Source organism: Bos javanicus, chromosome 1 (genome assembly GCF_032452875.1).
Source record: "Bos javanicus breed banteng chromosome 1, ARS-OSU_banteng_1.0, whole genome shotgun sequence".
In the NCBI taxonomy this organism is placed as follows: domain Eukaryota; kingdom Metazoa; phylum Chordata; class Mammalia; order Artiodactyla; family Bovidae; genus Bos; species Bos javanicus.
Window position 1 is genome coordinate 113639137 of NC_083868.1, and position 23817 is coordinate 113662953.

At 37.8% G+C, this 23817-nt stretch overlaps 1 pseudogene; it reads right to left on the minus strand.

Annotated features, from left to right (window-relative positions):
* Nucleotides 1-3767: 3767 nt before the first annotated feature.
* On the minus strand, nucleotides 3768-4881 carry LOC133254682 (gamma-secretase subunit APH-1B-like; annotated as a pseudogene).
* Between the last annotated feature and the right edge of the window lie 18936 nt (nucleotides 4882-23817).

Below are 23817 nucleotides of genomic sequence, written 5' to 3' on the forward strand. Positions count from 1 at the left end.
AATAAACCAACTCTACATTTTTCTTACCCTGTTTATCAAAGAACACCGTGCTCCAATAGGAATGAAGCCTAGTTCAATGGGTATCTTATTCCCTTCAACTCTGCATAATAAATGTCACTGTTTAGTCTCTGTCTTTGACTCTTGTATGACCCACCTAAAGAAAATCTTGTATAAAAGTGGAAAACAGCAAACCCCAGCAGGAGCAGTGGTATTAGTGCTCAAGTAGACTTTATGGGAATAACTGTAATTGCTTATGGGACTGTTTACAGCCTTGCTAGAAACCTTAGTCCTCTTGAAACCCTAGATGAAAAAATTTGAATTATGTAAACATAAGAGGGGATTTCATGGATAAAGGTCTAGTTTATGTGTAAGGTTCTGGTCCCTGGACAGATGTGCAGCTAGCCCAAATTAACTGGCCATGTTTCCATTTTAAACATGTCCATTATTCTTCCCCCACCATAATATTACCAAATTCTTCCATCCTTCATGTCACTGGTGAGCCCTCTCATTGCTGCTTCTATTTCTTTTGGCTGTTCTACTGCACATACAAGCTTCATCATGTTCCCACTTGAATATGTAGGGAATTTCCATTTCTCACAGAACATCAGCTCCCTAGAAACCATCAACTTGGAACCATTTCTAATTAGTAAAGGCACAATTCTCCTTTATAAAGGAAACCAAAAGTGATGTTTGGAAGTTGAACAAACATTTTGTGTGCTAAGTCACTTCAGTTGTGTCCAAGTATTTATGACCCTGTGGACTGTAGCCCTCAGGCTCCTCTGTCCATGGGATTCTCCAGGGAAGGATACTGGAGAGGGTTGCCCTGCCCGCCCCAGGGATGGAGTGTGCTTCTCTTACATCTCCAGCATTGGCAGGCGGGTTCTTTATCACTAATGCCACCTTGGAAGCCCAAACAAGCATCTTTGGTATTCCTAAAAAGTGAATGCTGTACGTGCTACCAAAACCTAAGGGCATTTACCCTGTCTAAAGAGTATATGGATTATGTACAAGCATGAATATGGTATTTTAGGACATATTTCCAATTTTCCACTATACAATTTGGATGGAAGTGTTAGTCAGTAACACAGGACAAGCTAAAAGTGTGAACACCACCCTCCTGGCTTGTTTTCCGCCCAAACTTCCACTAGCTTCCAGTGAATCCTGTCCCAGGGTAATCACTCAGCAAACCTGCAGAGCTGCTCAGAGATAGAACAGTGGGCTTCACCTCCATGAATCCAGCAGCCAGCATTCAGCAGGTAAATGCTGTGTGGGGATGCACCCAGAAAAGACTTAACAGCAGTTCAGTTCAGTCGCTCAGTTGTGTCTGACTCTTTGCGACCCCATGGACTGCAGCACACCAGGCCTCCTTGTCCATCACCAACTCCTAGAGTTTACCCAAATTCATGTCCATTTAGTCAGTGGTGCTGTCCAACCATCTCATCCTCTGTCATCCCCTCTTCCTCCAGCCTTCAATCTTTCCCAGCATCAGGGTCTTTTCCAATGAGTCAGTTCTTTGCATCAGGTGGCCAAAGTATTGGAGTTTCAGATTCAACATCAGTCCTTCTAATGAATATTCAGGACTGATTTCCTTTAGGATGGACTGGTTGGATCTCCTTGCAGTCCAACACCACAGTTCAAAAGCATCAGTTCTTTGGCACTCAGTTTTCCTTATAGTCCAACTCTCACATTCACACATGACTACTGGAAAAACCATAACCTTGACCAGATGGACCTTTTTGGCAAAGTAATGTCTCTGCTTTTTAATATGCTGTCTAGGTTGGTCATAACTTTTCTTCTAAGGAGTAAGCGTCTTTTAATTTCATGGCGGCAGTCACCATCTGCAATGATTCTGGACACCCCAAAATAAAGTCAGCCACATTTCCACTCTTTCCCCATCTATTTGCCATGAAGTGATGGTACCAGATGCCATGATGTTCGTTTTCTGAATGTTGAGCTTTAAGCCAACTTTTTCACTTTCCTCTTTCACTTTCATCAAGAGGCTCTTCAGTTCTTCTTTGCTTTGTGCCATAAGGGTGGTATCATCTGCATATCTGAGGTTATTGATATTTCTCCCAGCAATCTTGATTCCAGCTTGTGCTTCATCCAGCCCAGGGTTTCTCATGATTTACTCTGCATATAAGTTAAATAAACAGGGTAACAATATACAGCCTTGACGTACTTCTTTCCTGATTTGGAACCAGTTTGTTGTTCCATATCCAGTTCTAACTGTTGCTTCCTGACCTGCATACATATTTCTTAGGAAGCAGGTCAGGTGGTCTGATATTCCCATCTCTTGAAAAATTTTCCAGTTTGTGGTGATCCACGCAGTCAAAGGCTTTGGCATAGTCAGTAAAGCAGAGATAGATGTTTTTCTGGAACTCTCTTGCCTTTTTGATAATCCAACAGATGTTGGCAATTTGATCTCTGGTTCCTCTGCCTTTTCTAAATCTAGCTTGAACATCTAGAAGTTCACTGTCCATGTACTGCTGAAGCCTGGCTTGGAGAATTTTGAGCATTACTTTGCTAGCGTGTCAGATGAGTGCAATTGTGCGGTAGTTTGAACATTCTTTGGCATTGCCTTTCTTTGGGATTGGAATGAAAATTGACCTTTTCCCATCCTGTGGCCACTGCCGTGTTTTCCAAATTTGCTGGCATATTGAGTGCAGCACTTTCATAGCATCATCTTTTAGGACTTGAAATAGCTCAACTGGAACTCCATCACCTCCACTAGCTTTGTTGGTAGTGATGCTTCCCAAGGCCCACTTGACTTCACATTTCAGGATGTCTGGCTCTAGGTCAGTGATCACATCATCATGATTATCTAGATCATGAAGATCTTTTTTATATAGTTCTTCTGTGTATTCTTGCCACCTCTTCTTAGTACCTTCTGCTTCTGTTAGGTCCCTACCATTTCTGTCCTTTATTGAGCCCATCTTAGCAAGAAATGTTCCCTTGGTATCTCTAATTTTCTTGAAGAGATCTCTAGTCTTTCCCATTCTATTATTTTCCTCTATTTCTTTGCACTGATCACTAAAGAAGGCTTTCTTATCTCTCCTTGCTATTCTTTGGTACTCTGCATTCAAATGGGTATATCTTTCCTTTTCTCCTTTAGCTTCTTTTCTTTTCACAGTTATTTGTAATGCCTCCTCAAACAACCATTTTGCTTTTTTGCATTTCTTTTTCTTGGGGAAGGTCTTGATCTCCATCTCCTGTACAATGTCATGAACTTCTGTCTATAGCTCATCAGGCACTCTATCAGATCTAATCCCCTGAATCTGTTTCTCACTTCCACTGTATAATCTTAAGGGATTTTATTTAGGTCATACCTGAATGGTCTAGTGGTTTTTCCTACTTTCTTCATATGCACATAAATTCCTGGTTTTATAATATCTTCCCAGGAAGTCAGGAATAATTGGGTTTTTAGTTAAAGAAAATGAATCTATGCTCAAAATAATGTAATGCCTCAAAAAAGCAAAATCTATAAGGGGAAAACTACAGAAAAATACAGTTTAACAATCAATAGCTTACTTTGGTTAAATTGGCATAGTAAGTCAGTGCAATTTTGTAGTTAGAAGCACATCCTTTCACATTCTTAGAAATTAGAGTATTGTGATGTGAAACTGTTCACAGAGGGGATAGCCCTTTAGCCTTTTGTGACTTCAGAACTCAGAAAGATGAAGGTTAACCAGGATTTGATACTCAAGATAGTTACTTGCTCAACGCAGACTGGAGACAAACTCAGTCAGGAGACAGCTAAACATCTCATTTTTATTTACTTACAGAATTCTCAGAAAGTTCCTACTTGGACATCAGTGGTTTTCCACCTGGATGCACATCAGCATTATCTGAGAAGCTTAAAAAAATTATCAAACACCAGATCAATTAAACCTGGAGGTAGAGCCCAGAAATCAGTACTCTGCGTTTTACTAGGTGATTTTGACTTGCAGCCAGACTACATTCCACTGATGTATCCTTTTCAGAAAGTTGTAGCATGAAGGCTATATCATATCTAGACAGTTTTTTTGTTTTTTCCAAATTTCACCAGTAAAAGATATTTATAGAAAAAGACACAGTTGTGCTTCTTCTAAAGATGCAACTTACCATTTCAAAAGTGCTGGTCCTTGGAGGTTGTCTGGAGCACTGGTTGAAGAGGAGCAAGTCCTAGTCTTGGCAGAGCAGGCAACGTTTCAGGCTTTGGCAGAAATGGAGAATGGCCAGATGCCCGTGAGTACCAGCATGATGCGCACTGACACCAGATTTAATCCACAGTGAGTATTCATGAAGCTTGGGGCTGACACCAGCAGATGGGTGAGAATGACAAGAAGGGTGTACCACTTTTTCTTCTCACAGGCACTTCCAAAAACACGACGCTCTAGAACATGTGCAGCAATGTGTTCACCAGTGTCATGAAAGCTGAATTTCCGAAGCACTGGAGAGGGTCTCAAAGAATGCCTACTGTGCCTGGCCCCAGAGAATCAGACAGAGTATTTACAGAGGAAAATGCTCCACTCATGATTTCAAAGCCCACGCCAGAGACATAAGCCAGCAGTCCGTAGAGGGTGCTCTCACCTGGGTTTATCCTCTTCAAGCCCTCACTGGCTTAAAAAAAAAAAGGTTTATAACATGCAAACCGGCACATTTCTTGCATAAGGACAGACTAACACTCCAAAAATCAGGAGACATTTCCGCACTGGTCCATCTTTGATGTCAGCAATGACTGCTGTCATAAACCAAACAAGGGAGGAAAGCAGCAGAGACACCAACCAGAAGAACCCTGCGATGAGGAGAAAGTTGATGCGCAGTGGTGGTGGCCATGGTGAAGACGTAGAACTCGAGCACAGGTGCAAAGGCAAGTGCAGCCCAGAACAAGGCCGCCGTCATGGCAACCGTAGAAGCCTGCGGGCGGGGGTGGAGGTGTGTGTGGGGGTTGATGGGTGGCTCAGCTGATCCGTATTCTTAATTAAGCCATATTAACACAGGTGGTCTCAGCACTCATACCTTTTAATTGCTCTCACTCTTAAATACTTTGGGACGTTTATGTGTCCCAGTAGTTTCCAAGGACAGGTTCCAGAAAGGAGAGAGGATGCAGTTTTAAAAAGCCTGACGGTTGAAAGACCGAAGTATGGGCAGCGTTGAGAAAATGAGGGTAACAAAAATAAACTTACCTTTGTACAGTTTTGCTTGAGGTAAAGTTCTTGCTTCAGCCAACAGAATACTTAATGAAACACAGGTTTGATCTTCCCTCCCAGAGAATCACTTGTAAAAATCAAGCACCGCTTTTTCTTTTTGATGTTTTAAATTGAGGTATAGTTGATGTACAATATTAAGTAAGTTATAAGTATACACCTGGAGAAGGCAATGGCAGCCCACTCCAGTACTCTTGCCTGGAAAATCCCATGGATGGAAGAGCCTGGTAGCCTTCAGTCCATGGGGTCACTGAGAGTTGGACAGGACTCAGCGACTTCCCTTTCACTTTTCACTTTGCTACATTGGAGAAGGAAATGGCAACCCACCCCAGTGTTCTTGCCTGGAGAATCCCAGAGACGGCAGAGCCTGGTGGGCTGCCGTCTATGGGGTCGCACAGAGTCGGACATGACTGAAGCGACTTAGCAGCAGCAGCAGACGATATCAATTAATTCAAGGTCTGGAATGAGATGGAATTGGATATAAATCCTTACCCTAAAAACCTTTTAGTTTTATGATCTTAAGTTGCTACTTAGATGTGAAGAGCTAACTCACTGGAAAAGACTCTCATGCTGAGAAAGACTGAAGGCAGGAGGAGAAGGGGAGAATAGAGGATGAGATTGTTGGGTGGGATCACTGACTCAATGAACATGAGTTTGAGCAAACTCTGGAAGCCAGTATGCTGCAGTCCATGGGATTGTAAAGAGTCTGACACGACTGAACAACTTAGTTGCAGCCTTAATTTCCCATATATAGATATTAGCTTCATTTTTTTTCACATAGACAATGGTGATCTTTTGTAGCCACCGGAAATAATTATGGTAAACAATAGTAGCAGTTATGTAAAACTGTCAGCCTAGTTCACAATGTGGACTCAGTAAATGTTAGATATAATTATTACTTTACTAAGTATAAAGTGTGCTTTGGTGTTCATTTGAAGATGAGAAGCATAGAAACCTAGAATCAAAGAGTAGTAGAGTCCGGACAGACCATAGAGGTGTTCTGATTGGGCATCTCTATTTTACGGGAGAGGAAGCTGAAGACCAAAGTGAAGTGAAGTGAAGTGAAGTGAAGTGAAGTGAAAGTCGCTCAGTCGTGTCCCACTCTTTGCTCCAGGCAAGAATACTGGAGTGGATACCCTTTCCCTTCTCCAAGGGGATCTTCCCAACCCAGGGATCGAACCTAGGTCTCCTGCGTTGCAGGCAGATTCTTAAAGAGGGCAAGTAATACCCAGGGTGAAAACACCAGTTAGTGGAAAAGGCAGGCATCACGTTTCCATGGCTTGCCTTGCAGCCAACACGTGCCTGTGAAGGACAACTGTGGGAGACAAGCCTCTGGGCCTCTGGTTGATAGCCACTTGTACAGTCTTTTGTTCACTCTAGATGGTTAGAACCTGGTCTAATTTGCAGCATTTTCAGAGGAGAATTGAAAGCAGTCTGACATTATTTGACTCCTGGAGCTCAGATCTTTTAGTTTATTGGGCACAGTCTCATTACTTGGCAATAACTGATGTCTTTAGAGTGTAAAGTAAATATTTAAGATTTAAATAAGCCCTATGTGAATGCTAAGCTCCTCATTTGTTGACAGATTCTTCCCATACCCAGCAACTATTCCAGCAGCTTCTCTTGCCAAGGAAATACCAGATATTGTTGAAAGAAAAAAACAGCTGCAAATATAAAAAAACCTGGCTTTTTGAGGGGCTTTCCAAAATAAATGGTTGAAGAACCTAGAAAGTGATTTTATAGGGATGTAAAACAATCCTTTAAGCAATTTTAACTTTTAGTCTTAAAAATTTTATTCAGCACATCCTTTTGTATGAAGTACTGTAGGTAATTTAAAGACATGTTGTTTTTTTGCCTTTGAGGTACTAACAATTTAGTAGGAAAAATAGCGTGTAAGTAAATTAATCAAAAGTTACATAATAAAATGCAAATCAAATAACATTTGAAGATGAACACTGGAGGGCATTGGTAGGCAGAGCCTGACGAATTACCAAATGAATGGTGCAGGGGATGTTTGTTCATTTTGCTTTCCCCCTTCTTTCAGGACACTGCCTGATTCTGGTCTAGGATTCATCTTTTCCTTGCAATCTTGGGGCTCTGTAACTACAGGAGCTCTGCATTTCTCTAGCCCAGATGTGATCTTGTGAACCAGGTCATACCCACCAGCCTGTCTTCTAGAGTGACTCAAGGATTGAAATTGGGGATAAAATTGTTATCCTCTTTGGCTGACAATTGCTGATCTCTGCTGAGCCATGAATCTCCAGCCTTCTAGTCAATTCTCATGGGTTAGCTGGGATTAAACTCCTTTTCTTCATGGGTTCACTAGATTTGGTGTATATGGTAATGGCAGCTTGAAGGGAAAGGAGTTGCCACTTTACATATATGCGTCAGGGAAAAGAGAAGGTGATATTTGAGTGGGACCTAGAAGAGGGGTGGGGGTAAGTAACTAAGGATTTTCAGTTTGGGGACACCCTATTATTTCTAATTCTAGACCACTATCAGAGCAATTTCTGTAGTTTGTGAACTAATTAGAAATCTGTTCACAAATCTTGAGAATTCAATGCTTTGCTAAGTGCAAACCCAGGGCAGTAGAGTTGGAAAATACTTCAGGACTGGTTAGGTTAAAAAATGGAAAAGACTGGGTTACAGGTGTCACTATTGTAATACAATTGAGATGAGGTTTATTTCTACTCTCAGAATCACTGTAGTGGTCTCTTCTCACTATGTGTAAGTCTCTGTTTCTTATTTTGCTTCTATGATAATCCACATCTAAGAGAATAAATTCATTCTGTAGCTTATCAAGATTCAGTAAAATCTAATCTATACTTTCTTCACTGAACAGAGTATTTGAAAAATCATATTCTCTCTCATTCAACAATTGTTGTTAATATTTGAAACCAGATATGGTGCTTGTAAACAGCTCTCAGACACTACTGAATGTAATTCCCCAAATTCACTTTACATGCAAAACTGTTGTATAGTTTGATTAAATAATGTCTGTGAAATTCTGTCTGGAGATACAAATGCTTCCTAAGCCAGGAAGAGACAAATACCAATATTCTGCGCTAGAATTTGGTCCAATTTCACTCCAAAAAAACAATTTTGCTGTTAACAAAATGGAAATGTTCTGAAGAACTGGGAAAAGGAAAAGGGAGAAGATTAGTAAGGTCCAGCTCCCCCCTTTCTTTTCTAAATGTATCATTTTATTTTTCTAAACTAAGCTCTTCCTAAATTCCAGAAGAGAAGAACATTTTTTCGAAAGCATGATTTTTGAAGGGAAAATAGGTGCATTTTGTGCTTCTGCTTGTGGGATTAAAATACTTCCTACCTCGATTTTTATAGCAAACTGGTAATGCCCACATTTGAATTTCTGGCAAACCTTAGAACATAACACTATACTTGGTTTGCTTTTATTCCTCACTGGATGGACAGATTTTTAAAACATGAGGTAAATCAAGTGGGAAGATTAAAATCAGATGGTTCTGCATAGACTATCAGTAATGAGGGTAAAACTGGCATTCTTCCATCTGCTTATTTGATTATACATTTGTACTTATTTTTAAAGGCTAAACTAGAGGAGTTGGAAAGTGTTCCTGAAGTCCACAATGGAAAACCTTTCCTAGTCATGTTCATAGTGAATTCTGAATCTTTAAAATGCAATGGCCAGACCGTGTCGGGATATATGATCAAGTAGGCTTTTCTTTCCTCAAGGACTTTATTTAAAAATGTATGTGGCAGAGGCTTCTCATTTAGCATATCTAAGGGAGCTCTTTGGGAATTTTACCATTGTTTTCTTGTGTTGCCATGGGAATGTCCATTTTTATATCTTCAGAGAGATACTGTTTTTCAGTGCAGTAGAGCAGAGAGAAAGTGGGCCTTATATTTAGGAAACAGTGTGTTCTACCCTGGCCTTAACTCCTTATGAGCTGTACCACTGTAGGTAAATGATTCAAGCTCTCCAAGCCTCAGGTTTTTGTTTTTTAAATGAAATTAATTTTTATTCTGAAAGGTTATTCTAAGAATTAAAAGTGATGAATGCATCAGAAGATGTTTACTATGTAATAGTATTATTATACTGATGTGATTGTGAAAAGGCATCTTAACATGCATTTCCTGCCTGACTCCAGGCTTGCATCTCTCTTAGACAGCTTTCAGTCTTTGTCAGCTCAGTCTCTGGATATATTGGTGTTGTAAAATCAAAAAATATACTAGAGAAGGAAGTGATCTGACATGTAAGGATAAAGGGCTGAAATAGAGAGTTGCCGTTTTATTTCAAATTGCTGAGAATGTTGGAGGTGCAGATGGCAACTTGGGTGAGTGTCAGAAAGAGTTTGGTGTTTGTTGAGGTGGGGCTCTAGCGCAGTGCTGTCCAGCAGAACTTTCTGCAGTTACGGAATTGTTCTCTACTTGAAATGTCAAACAACTTCACCAATAGCAACATGTGACTGTTGAGTACACGAATGTGGATTGTGGAATGTGGAATGTGGAATGTGGAATGTGAACTGAGGAACTTCTATATATCATTTAATTTAATTAATTTAAATTTAAATAGCCATATATGGCTAGTGGCTACTTTATTGGACAGCACAATGCCAGAAACTCTAGGGGATATGAGAGACTGAGGAAAGAAAGGTAAGGAGAGCAGGTTTTAACAAGTATTGTCATGAATTGCGAATCAGATCCTTAGTATTTCTTGAGAGATGTAACCAAAAAATTGAAATTCATTTGAAAGTAGTTCTGAGAGCCAGATTACACATAAATATAGATAGAGATATAGATATATAGCTATGACTCACAGCAGAGGATAGGACACACGGGGCCCTGACTACATGGCTACATATGGGTAGTAATAAAAATTTCCTTTCATTAACATGATAACTGAGGGTTTTTATAGATGTAAAGCTCATAAGGAAAGAGGTTATTTATATAAACTTTTTTAATTTTAAATACACAGCCATACCCATACTTCTCATCTAGAACTCAAACTGTTATATAAATAAGTCTAAATATTTGATATAGAAAATTAGAGCTAATTATCTATGGACTTCCTATTATGTAGCAGGATTTGTTTTCTCAAATGATGATGACAACTGCCAGCACTTCCAGGACCATTTTATCTCTAGGAGCCCAACGGATGAGTCTTGAAAGCTCATGAACCTTCATAAATGCATAGTATTGTGTGTGTGTGTTTTGGGGGTGAAGAATCTATATTCATTTTGTATTAGATATTTATCCTTTTAAATTTCCCTCATATTCCTGGGAAATGACAGCATTGTTCACTTTTCATTGCTGAACCTAAAAATACCAGACAGATGCAGAGCTGGAGTTGTGAACACTGGTCCCTTTATCACTGGATTGGAGATGAAAACATGAGGGGAGGGGTACGTGGGGAGCACTCTGCTGGTGGTGGCAGGCATAGCAAGAGTCAGTCCTGACGTCATGGAGGATGTCAGAGAGGCCCCAGGGCTGTCCTTACTGGCGTGGATACTGCAGAAAGATTTTGGATGGAGTTTCTGTTTGTCTAATCCCAAAGCTAAACCCAGAAATTCTGTGAGCTACCCAATATCCACTTACTGAATCAATATTTCACTTAAAAACACTTAAAGTTGGCAGAATAGACTTTTGTGACTTGTAACTAGACTCCAACTGATACAGATACTCAAAAGGGTCTGTAACCCTAAAATGATTAAGGATTATCTCATAAAACTGCATTTATTATTGACCACCACAAATGATACAATGAAGACAGAATCACAAAAATCCAGAGCTGGAGAAAAGGTGTATTCTTTCAATGACAGCTACCATTTTTTCAAGAATATAAACTGCATTAAAATGTTGACAGGAAAAAAGAACAGTGGTAAGGCTTGCCTATATACCTTTAATTTGTAAAGGAGAATACCAAACTTCCAAATGATCTCCATTATGGTGAAGACCTTAGTTATGAAAGAACCTATTCTATCTAAAGGCTTATAATGCCAGGAGTCTGGTACATGCCTTCTGCCCAAATACGTGAATCCAGTGACACTCAGCATTCTGCATCATCCACTTTCTCTCCCCAGAGTTGATCAGCAATGTTTCCAGTCAATACTATGACATCCTATCTAAAAATTCAAAGTATTCAAATATACTTTGAATTCAAAGATCAAAATCAAAGATTCATATATTAATCTCAGCCTACAGACTTGTAGAAATCAATACAAATATATAGATTAACTCTTGGAAATTGATATGAAATAAGTGGATTATGAAAGTACAATTTTCCTCTGCATATTTTAATGGGAGTTCAGTTAAACGAAGATTGTGCTAGAATTTTAATGATGCTGGATAGTTTTATCTTGGGGCTAAAAGTCCAATATACAATCCCTTCTTTACGAACAGAATAATGGGGTTTTATTAAAGCAAATATATTCTTCCATCACTTGCTCTATGTTTATAGAATGTCACTGAATAGTCAACATATAAATCAGGAAAGGAATAATGAGCATTCCTTTCTTTGCACATAATGAAAGTTCTCAGTTGCCACATACTTCTTGTTTAATTATGAATAAATTCAGAGATGTGTGCTATATTTATAATTAAATCCATTCTGCATTCATGTTCTCACACATATTATAAACTAGTCTCTTAATATTCTCATTATCTCCCAGAATAGTAAAGAAGAACCTCGTGAAACTTGGAAAATGATTTTTCTGTCTTTAAAAATTTGTTGTGAAAATTTCAAAATGTACAAATAAGTAGAGTCAACGGTCCTGTGTGCCCTTGTATTGATTACACAGCTTTTGTGATTGCCAATAGTCAGCGGTATTTGTTTCATCTCTTTTCCCCATCCTGGCCACCTTACCCTGCCTTTTCTTCTTTTTGGCTGGAGTAGTTTATAATAAATATGAAATATGATGTCATTTTACTTCTCAATATTTTAATATTAATTTGCAAAAATTTTGGATATTTTCTAATATTGCCACAATGGCAATTTTATGCTTAAAATTAATAAGTAATTCCCTAATATTATTTAATACCCACCCCATATTCAACTTTCACTGATTTTCTTCAAAATGTCTTTTTATAGTTTGTTTAAATTAGGATCTAAACAAGACAGTTCATTTGTTGCTTATGGCTATTATTTATCTTAAGCCTCCTTCCCCCCATCTCCCTCGCATTCATCTTATTTTTTTCAGGCCATCGGCATACTGAAGAAATATGACCCACTTCCTGGATTTGACTATTGCTTCTTTGTGGTGCAGTTTAACTTCTTTGTCATATTCTGTAGACTTAAATTTAGATCTAAAGTCAGATTCCAATTTTTTTTGACCAAAACTCTTCTTAAGTGGCATGTGTACTTCATTTGCCCATAATGTGCCACTTTTATGATACTAAAATTAATTCATGACTTTCACGTGATGACACTCTGATCTTTTCAGCATATCCCTTAATAAGTTTGGCATCTATTGATGACCATTCTCTGAATCAAATTTTTATAAAATGTGATTCTACTGAAACTCCAGTACTTTGGCCACCTCATGCGAAGAGTTGACTTATTGGAAAAGACTCTGATGCTGGGAGGGATTGGGGGCAGGAGGAGAAGGGGACGACAGAGGATGAGATGGCTGGATGGCATCACTGACTTGATGGACGTGAGTCTGAGTGAACTTCGGGAGTTGGTGATGGACAGGGAGGCCTGGCGTGCTGCAATTCATGGGGTTGCAAAGAGTCGGACACGACTGAGCGACTGATCTGATCTGATCTGATCTGATTCCTTTTGTAGTTGTTAGCTAGGATTTTTCTTACAGAAAATTTCCCCTCATCCATCAATGCTTTGTTGTTATTCTGCTAGTTCATTTCAAAAAGGCCTGATTATTTTTAATGATCACTCTTCAGAGGTAAAAGCTGGAGTCAGAAGGTGATTCTGTGATGCAACACCAATCTCCCTGCAGGACCGAGACACTCACTAACCCAGCTGTGGGGGAGTTTGGATGCTGCCAGATCACAGTTGAACCCGTCTTAGTAATGTCCTCAGTGGAGGACTTGTCTTACTCAAGGCCTTGCTGGGGACAGCCAGACTCAATGACTGGTCACTGGTTTGGGGAGTGAGCAATGTCTTGACCTATTCTCCCTAAATTATGACAAATCTAAAAGACCATTCCAGCTCCCACACAAAATACCTAAACACAAGGATAAACTAAACTTTTTATCATGTTGAAGAAGAGTTATGGTGATTCCAACAAATGGCTTATTTGGAATTTCCTATAGTACTAATCACACAATAGCATGTTTGCTTACAATGCATTATGCTCTGTTGTATTGATTTGGTAATAACAAGTGCATGAGCAAAATCATAATTAAACTGGAAGGAAAGTGATCTGTAGTACATAATTGATAAGATAAAGTAATAAGAAAGTAATCTTACATATGAAGGAGTGTATAATGATGCATGTACAAAAGAATCACTCCTTTCAACACTGTTTATTTGTATTTCTTTATCGTAAATATGAATATTGTTTATTATGTTATATTTGGTTTAGTGCAGCACTCTTTTGATAATAATATGGCATTCTACCAGGTGGAATTCTCTATTTACAAGCATATCTATATTTTTAATAATAAATGTAAAATTCATGTTAGGAAGGATGTGAATCTGAGTCTTCATAGACAAGTTAGCATTATTGGCAATGTCATTTTAATTCCAAGAGCCCCCTACTTTTTTGTCCTTCCATTATAATTGGCAATAATATAGGGCAATTGTTTCTAAAGTCCTTCATAGACCAGGTTCACCCACCCCTCCAACTGTACCAATTTCTACCATGGTGAGAAGTAGGACAAAACAAGAAACAGACAAAAATAGGTGGAACTTCTGCTTCAGTCAGAGCAGTTCCACTTTTTACTTGTTTATATATGAGCATTTCACTCAAGCTTTCATTTTAAAAAATGTTCTTGTGCTAACATCATTGTGAAAACTATTAATAAAGGGTATAGGCACTATAAGACATATTTAAATAAACAAAACATACAATTGTATGGATGTGAGAGTTGGACTGTGAAGAAAGCTGAGCACCGAAGAATTGATGCTTTTGAAGTGTTGTGTTGGAGAAGACTCTTGAGAGTCCCTTGGACTGCAAGGAGATCCAACCAGTCCATTCTGAAGGAGATCAGCCCTGGGATTTCCTTGGAGGGAATGATGCTGAAGCTGAAACTCCAGTACTTTGGCCACCTCATGCGAAGAGTTGACTCATTGGAAAAGACCCTGATGCTGGGAGGGATTGGGGGCAGGAGAAGGGGACAACAGAGGGTGAGATGGCTGGATGGCATCACTGACTCGATGGACATGAGTATGAGTGAACTCCGGGAGTCGGTGATGGACAGGGAGGCCTGGCGTGCTGCGATTCATGGGGTCGCAAAGAGTCGGACACGACTGAGCAACTGAACTGAACTGAACTGAACCATTGATTGACTCAGAAAATATTGAAGGTTTAAAAGATTTTCTATCTTTCTACCTTTTGTACTGCAAAAATGCATGTATATCTCATGTTTGCTGGAACTCTGTTGAATTTCACCTTGAGCCTTATTAGAAAATTAATAGTCCCTTTTTCTCTGGTCAAAATGGTTCTGTGAATATGGTGCAGTGCAATCATACTCAATTGTATATTAAAGGAAAATCAGTATTTTCATAAAAATATCTCAATAAACTATGATATTTTAGTACAATTAATGTTAAAGTATTTTAGTACATTGATATTAAAGTACAATTCAAGTACTTTATATAGAATGAAATGACAAAGTATACTGGATTAGAAAACATAGCAAACTCTGTGCCTATTATCATTAGCTCAGATTTTCTGCTGGATGTAGAGGACCTGATCTGTTTCCTATTTAGCTTTAATTTGCCACTTTTACCTTTTCTTAAAAAACCTCTTTTTCATGTAAATTTCCCATCCAAAACCCTAGTTCTGAATCCTGATTCATCTAAATGAGGATGAGCACTCGGGACACACCTAATGACTCTCATTGGTACATGCAGTGCAGGTGTGCCCAGTTCAACAGAATGAGTATCTTATGTTTTCCAACTGGGGGGGATGTTTTCTTCGCCTCCTGTAGAATGTAATTAAGGAAGCCCCTTGCTCCAGTTCCTGTTCCCTGCCAGCCACGAACAAAAAGTACACCAGTCTCCAAGGGAAGAGAAAACCAAGGCCAGCAGAACAGAAAATGGAAAGAGCTTGTACCCTTGTTAGCATCACCAGACTGCTGAACTGATCTCTAGACTTGGCTTATGCAACATAACAAATTTTCTTATTGTTTGCTGCTGCTGCTAAGTCACTTCAGTTGTGTCCGACTCTGTGCAACCCCACAGACGGCAGCCCACCAGGCCCCGCCGTCCCTGGGATTCTCCAGGCAAGGACACTGGAGTGGAAATGGAGTTGCCATTTCCTCCTCCAATGCATGAAAGTGAAAAGTGAAAGTGAAGTTGCTCAGTCGTGTCCGACTCTTAGCGACCCCATGGACTGCAGCCTACCAGGCTCCTCCGTCTTAATTGAGGTTCCTGTTATTTTCAGCAAAACCTCCCAAAGCATGTCCCCTCAAAACCCCACCAAACAAACAAAATGGCATTACGGGTATAAATATAGAAGGCAGTTCATTATATTTTTTAAAATCCTAGATTTTACACTGGAATTCTTTTAATCCTATTTTGGGTTTAAACTCAGCTCTGAGCAAACATGTTTTCTGGGAATTCTGGGGAGACCATTGTGCTGGAATTTAGTGTTGTCAGGAAGAAGCGGAGACTCATACGAGTGGGATCCTGGAGCCCTGCTTCTACCTATTCTGTCCTCTTGCCTGGTTCCTTCTGTCTTTATTCCACTTGACTGTCCAGTCCCTGACATCCGGCTTGCACCTTGCATTGTTTGCTCTGATTAACACTGGTCCCATCAGTGAGCACACAACTCTATTGCATGCCAAAGTTTTTTATGTTTTAATTTATTCGATGACTCAGGGGTTTTAAGATATGAATTGGCTCTCTGTTGTCAATAAGACTGGGGGCAATTTTAGATAATGCAGTAGGAAATAAAGCAATAGGTAGATACATTTGCTGTAGCTTAAGTAATATCAACAGTGGGGAAAACAATAAGAATCACTGAAGGGATGAATAAGATAATAAGGTGTACCTGTGGAGCTGAGAAATAGCTTCCTTTCCAGACAATTTATTCTTGTTCAGACTAGTATAGTTTAAAAGTATATACAATTTTTCTTAAGAAAATCTACTAAGAAAATGTATGGGCATGAATTACACTGCCTGCTTCCTACTGCATTGTTTAGCCATATCCTCTGCCCTGGAAGGAAGGACCACCAGCCCCTTCCTCACCTGTTTTGCTTCCTTTACATGTGCCCTCTGTGTACTCTCGGCCATTCTCATGACTTCAGAGCCTCTATTCAATGACATTCTCTATTGACTAGCATTTCTATATCATTATTAGTGAAATGTACAATTAATGTTAGGAAGCAGGAGCAAAATCACAGTCAAGCTGGAATTCGTGACTTCAAATCTTAGGTTTAGCCAAGATGTTTCCCCAGCTCAAGATGCATTTACTCAACTGTTCATAGGACACTTCTCCAGAATTCCTGCAAGCAATTCATTTTTGTCATGTCCCAAACAGAACTTACTATTTTTTTTTCCCAGAAACTAGCTCTTTCATTCCTTCCCCAAGCAAGCATTTACTGAATATTTAATGTGTTCCAGGCTTTGTCTTAAGAGCGCCAACTGTCCAGAGGTACAGAATAGTGAGGAAAATAATACACAAAATGATAACTATAATGTTATTGGTAATGCAAAGTTAGTTACAGGATGGGATGTGTGATCTTGGACACTCTGCATGACCTCTCTGTGTCTCAGTTTATCTGTAAAATGGAGCCAATAGAACCTTCTCAGAGACTGAATGTGAAGATTAATTCAGGCACTGTAAATGAAGGGCACAGACCACACTAAGCATTCAGTAAGTATTAGCTATTGTGATTATTATTATTAGTTACATCATACAGAAACTGCAAACTAAGCCTTAAACATAATGCTTAATGGTGAAATATTAGTTATTCTACCATTATTATTATTTAATATTTTTCTGGGAGTACTTGCAAATGCAATTAAATAGGAAGAAGATGAAATATAAAAATGAGAAGGAAAGAAGCGAATGACAATTATTTGTAGATGATTTGACTACTGTCTTTTTCAGCTCAGGCTGTCATAACAAACTACCATAGATGGGGTGCCTTAGCAATAGAAATTACTTTTCTGATGATTCTGGAGGTTGAAAGTAAGAGATCAGGGTTCTAGTGTGGTGGAGTTCTGGTGAGAACTTGCAGATGGCCTGGCTGGTAAATGGCCACTTTCCTGCTGTGTCCTCACAAGGCTGAGAGACTAAGGAATCTCTGCAGTATCTCTTCCTATAAGGACACTAATCTCGTCACGAGATTAGTCATGACCTCATCTAAACCTAATTACCTCCCAAAGGGCCCACCTCCACATAGCATCACATTGGTAGTGAGGGTTTCAACATACGAATCTGAGGGGAATACAATTCAGTCCATAACTATTGTATATAGGGAAATTCCAAATAATCAGATGATCAAAGAATAGAAGCAATAGGTAAGAACTTTCTAAAGTAGCTGACTACAATATTAAATGCAAAAGGCAATAGTTGTACAATATATAAAACCCTCAAAACTTAGTGGAAGGATTACATTTATAATAACAACCAATAATATAAAATATCTATAAATAAACCTTACCAAAATTTATAAAATCTATGTAAAAATAAATTGCTTCTGAGAGCCCAAGACAATCTGACCATATGTAATGATATATACTTTGTTCTTAAAGAGAAAGATATTATTGTAAAAATACCAATACTGCATAAATTATAAGTTTAATATGGACCCAATAAAAATGTAACGTATTGATCTTTGGTCTAACTTAAAGTTCATATGGAAAAAAAAATGTAAAATAGCCAGGAAAATTAGAAAATGTAACATAAAGCAGGACTAGTTATACCGGACACTAAAATGTGCTTATTTTATTTAATAGATATTTGATAGTATTTACTGTGTGCCATATATGTATTAAGTGCCTTATATATATTAAATATTATCATGTAATAATCCTTCAAAGAGGAAGTGATTACTTTCCCCATTTTATAGACAAGAAAACAGGCACAGAGAGGTCCGGTAATTTCCTCAAGATCTCACAGCTTGTAAATTGAAAGAACCAGACTTCACACCCAGGTAATCTGGCTCCAGATTCTATGCTCTTAACCCGGGCACTGTGCTACAATAAGTAAAAATTTTGGTATGAGCTCGAGAATAAACATAAAAATAGAGGAAATGAAACTGTGAAGAAACAGACATGTATACATACGAAAATTTAGTCTATAATGAAGTACACATTTTAAGCAAGGGGAAGTGATAGATTATCCAATAAATTGTGTTAAGAAAATTAGAAAAAAATAAAGGTGGATCTTTGCTAATTTTTTCCACCAAATTCCATGTGGGTCAAAAGTTAACTGTAAAAATAAATTGAAACCATAAAAGTAAATGCCGTAAGAAAATACATAAAATTGTTTTAAAAGGCATATGTAGTCAAAAGTAACAAATTTTATCCTTTTAAATTTTGCTCATTTTGCATTTTAAAACTTTTAAATTGTGAGCTATAATATGGAAAAGTATACAAACATAGTTTACAGCCATTTCAGAGTTGAAATCTAGAGATATTAACATGCATCCTTATCAGTCATTTATTTTTACACACATACTTTATCTTTTGATCAGTATTCCTTCTTGTAGCTTTCAATTTTCATCTAGGATCAATCGTTAACTGCTTAACTAACATTTTTTAGAATTTTATTTAATGTGGGTCTTTTGGTAACACATTTTTGTTTTTGTGTGTCTGGAAATATTTTTACTTCAAATTCATTCTTTAAAGATATTTTTACTGTATATAGAGTTCTAGTTTTGTAGTTTCTTTTTGTACATTTATTGTCTTCTGGCTCCTTTCATGTCTCATAAGATGGCTATCAAATCTATTGTTCCTTTGAAAATAATCTATACAGCCATAACTTGTTTTATTATATCAATATTTCACTTTATTGCAGTTTGCAGATATTGCATTTTTAAAAAGTTAAAGGTTTGTAGCCACTCTGCATCAAGTCATTTTTGAAATAACATTTGCTCATTTAGTGTCTCTGTGTCACATTTTGGTAGTTCTTGCAGTATTTTAAACTTTTTCACTATAGTTATACTTTTTTGGTGACCTTTGATCAGTAAATTTTGATGTTACTAGTATGACTTGCTTAAGCCTCAGATAATGGTTAGCACTTTTTAGCATAAAGTATTTTTAAATTAGGGCTTCCCTGGTGGCTCAAACAGTAAAGAGTCCACAGGTCTGTACATTTTAAAAGACATAATGCTATTGCACACTTAATATATTATAGTATAGTGTAATCATAACTTTTAAATGCACTGGGAAACCAAAAAATTTGTGACTCGCTTTATTGAAATATTTGCTTTATTAAGATCACCAGGAACCGAACCTGCAATATCTTCCAAATACTTCTGTATTAGTTGCAATTGTTGTTGTTCAGTCGCTAAGTCGTGTTTGACTGTTTGTGACTCCATGGACTGTAGCACACCAGGCTTCCCTGTCCTCTATTATCTCCCAGAGTTTACTCAGATTCATGTCCATTGAGTCACTGATTCTATCTAACCATCTCATCCTCTGCTGACCTCTTCTCTTTTTTGCCTTCAACCTTTTTCCCAAGATCAGGGTCTTTTCCAATGAGTAGGGTCTTTTCCAATGAGTTGGTTCTTTGCATCAGGTAGACAAAATATTGGAGCTTCAGCTTTAGCATCACTCCTTCCAATGATTATTCAGGGTTGATTTCCTTAAGGACTGTCTCATTTGATCTCCTTGAAGTCCAAGGAGATCAGTTAGTTTGCAATTGCTGCGTAACAAGTTACTGCAAACTTAGTACCTTAAAACAAGAAACATTTATTATCTCACAGTTCTTGTGGGTTAGGGTCAAACAAAGTTGAGCCAGATTTTTCTTCTCATTGGGACTGCTCTCAGTTGCTAGAGGCCATCAGGTTCTTGCCATGTGGCCATCTCAAAACATGGCAGCAGCTTACTTACTGAAGGCCAGAAGATTCACTCACCACACTCTGCTACTAGTGAGTCATATAATATATCATAATCACTGGTATGGCTATCCCACCACCATTGGGATGTGATATAAAGCTAATCAAGGGAGGACTATTCCATCATATTCACAGATCTCTTTCGATGAGGGGTGGGGGGTGGACAGATTATACAGGATGTGTATCTCAGTGGGTAGGAGTCTTGGGAGTCATCTGAGAATTCTGCCTGCCACAGCAACTTTTAAGATTTCTTGTCTTTTATTTTCATTGGTCTCATTATGATATATCTAGATATGAATTTCTTTTTATTTATCCAACTTAGAGATCATCAGTCTTTAATCTATGAATTATACAGTTTGTCTAATTTTGAAAAATTCTTAGGCATTATCTTCTAATATAGTTCCTGATCCATTCACTTTTTTGCTTTCCTTTCGAAACTCCAAATTTCGTATATAACATGCTTTCATTATATCCCTTTTGTCTCTCAGCACTTTTTTGTGTCTTCTAATCTTTGTCTTCATTCTGGATATTTTACTCTGAGCTATTTTCCAGTCCATGAATTGTTTCTTCAGTCATTTATTGAAACCAAACATTGAGTTCTTAATTTCTGTTATTACAAGTTTTGGTTGTGGACTCCCATTTGGTTATTTTTCATACTGGATGTGTAATTTTTTATAGTTTTAAATCTTTTGTCACAACTTTTCTTAGTTCTTGAATGCAGTCACTTTAAAGTCTGTGCCTGATAATTCTACTTTATGGAGCCCCTGGAGATCTGTTTTCACTGTTTTTCATTCATGATGTTTTCTCATCTCATGTGTCTCCTCAATTCATGGTGCATCATCACTGATGGTACACTTGATACGATATTTAAAACTTGTTTGTGGAAATCATTTGAATTCTAGGGTAATATTTTCTTCATACAAGAGAAATGTTTCTTCTGATTCTTCTAGCCTCAGTTCAATAGCAATTTCAGATATTTTTCAATTCAACATGATGCAAAGCTGGTCTGTAGTCTCTGCCAACTGTTGTTCACCTCTGGCTCTTCCTGATTATTAGGGTATAGCCCTTCAGGAGTCCTACCTAAAGAGATCTGGACTTTCATACTCAGCTATTATACTTCAACTCTTGCTCCCTAACTTTATCAAGCTTTCAAAGGTGCCACTTAGCCTTTCAGCTGCATCAGCAAAGGCAAAAGTGATCTCAAATGATGGGCTCATATCTCTCAGTTTCACTGCTTCCCTAGGTGCTGGGTCACCAATTCTTTACTATTTTTAGCTTTTCCATGCTTTCAAGTATATGTTTTTAATTGTAGTCACCTTTTCTAATTCTCAATAAGAGGCTGATCCAAATTACCTAATACACTGTTTTTGAAAGTAAAATTCCTCAATTTTTATTTTATGAGACTTTTGCATTTTTATTTATCTTATGAGATTTTCAACTCAGGAAGTTTTTCCTTTGGAGATGACAAATATTCAACTTTTTAAAAATGTTGCTTTTACATGTTTTATTTAATTTATATATCTATATCAATCTGTCTCTATATGTATTATTTCTACATTCTATTTCCAATCAATATTTGGGTATGTAATTCTTTGTTTATTACTCATATATACACCTGAGGGAAACTAAATTTATCATTCTATTAAAATCCCAAATAGTACTGATTTTTTCTTTAGTTAAATCTGAAATTACTTAAATAAAATGAGAATATGTAAGGCTAACCAAGGAATTACTACCAGAATATAATGAAAACATGCTCTCTAATAGATAAGTTAGTTGCTTAAGCTAATGACTAGAAATTTATACACATTTTTTTTGCCCACATTTTTTTAGTTTTATATTAGAATGTGATGTATTGCAACACTTCTACAGACTATGGAGACTGCTTTCAAGATTGATGAACCAAGATTAAAAGTAAGGATAACCAAGAGTTTAGTTCAGGATCCTGTTTAATTGATTTTTATCAAATTGAATATATTTTTGATTCTCCTCTGTTGCTGCCTTAAGCAAAAATAATGAGAGAAAAAAGTTTTTGGAAATAAGAAAGCAGGTCAAATAGTTTTAGGCATTAGCTTTGTGTACTTGTGGCTATCTCTGTAGGTATTTTTTGGAAATGAAATGAAAAGTACCATTATTTTGATAAAACTCCAACTTCAAACACATTAATCTTATTATATAAGGGTCGAGTTACAAAAAATCATTGTGGTTTAATATAGATGTATGACAAGTAGATATCACTCATCTAGAACTCTGTGTGTGTTCACACACTCGTGTGCACACATGAGCCTGTATGTTTATGTGGTAGCATCTGGTGAGGGCAGATGCCAAGGGGAGATGTGTGGATAGAGTATAGTTTAGGGTCCATGGAGAATTGGAGACATAAAATATTCTTGTTTCTCTGTGACTGAATAATTCATAGTAATCAAAACAATTCATAACCAGAGCTACCACTGACATTTTCTGAAGTGATCGAATTTAACATTTGGGTAAATTTATCTCCACTCTCTTGACCTCTGATTTAGATATTGTACAGAATAGTTTAAGTCAGACCTGGATTTTCATCCCAGCTCCACTGGTTCCTGCTGAATGATTCTAGGAAAGTTTTATTACCCTTTTGTGTCTCCTTTTCTCATTTGTAAAATGTCAATAATAATAGCACATAGCACATGGAATGGTTGGCAAAATTGAATGAAATAATATACGTTAGATGCTTTACAATGCACTGGTCTAACCCCTTGGTTCTAAAGAGTAAAAATCTTAGTTACTGAGGTACTAAGTTCTATTTCAAAGGTTTTATACCATTCAGAGTAGAATTCAAACTTGGGGCAACTGACTCCTAGAAGTGACTATATCTTCTATATGCAAAAATTATTATATAAATGAATACATAAGAAAGTTAATGTTTTAAATAAACTTTACAGATAATAGATAATACAGATTATAAAGATAATACAGATAATAGTTTGGCCCCAGTAAATAACAGGGAGGGAACACAGCCCCACCCATCAACAGAAAATTGGATTAAAGATTTACTGAGCATTCCAGATCCCAGATCAGTCACTCAGTCATGTCCGACTTTTTGCGACCCCATGAATCGCAGCACGCCAGGCCTCCCTGTCCATCACCAACTCCCAGAGTTCACTCAGACTCATGTCCATCGAGTCAGTGATGCCATCCAGCCATCTCATCCTCTGTCGTCCCCTTCTCCTCTTGCCCCCAATCCCTCCCAGCATCAGAGTCTTTTCCAATGAGTCAACTCTTTGTATGAGGTGGCCAAAGTACTGGACTTTCAGCTTTAGCATCATTCCTTCCAAAGAAATCCTAGGGCTGATCTCCTTCAGAATGGACTGGTTGGATCTCCTTGTAGTCCAAAGGACTCTCAAGAGTCTTCTCCAACACCACAGTTTAAAAGCATCAATTCTTCAGCGCTCAGCCTTCTTCACAGTTCAACTCTCACATC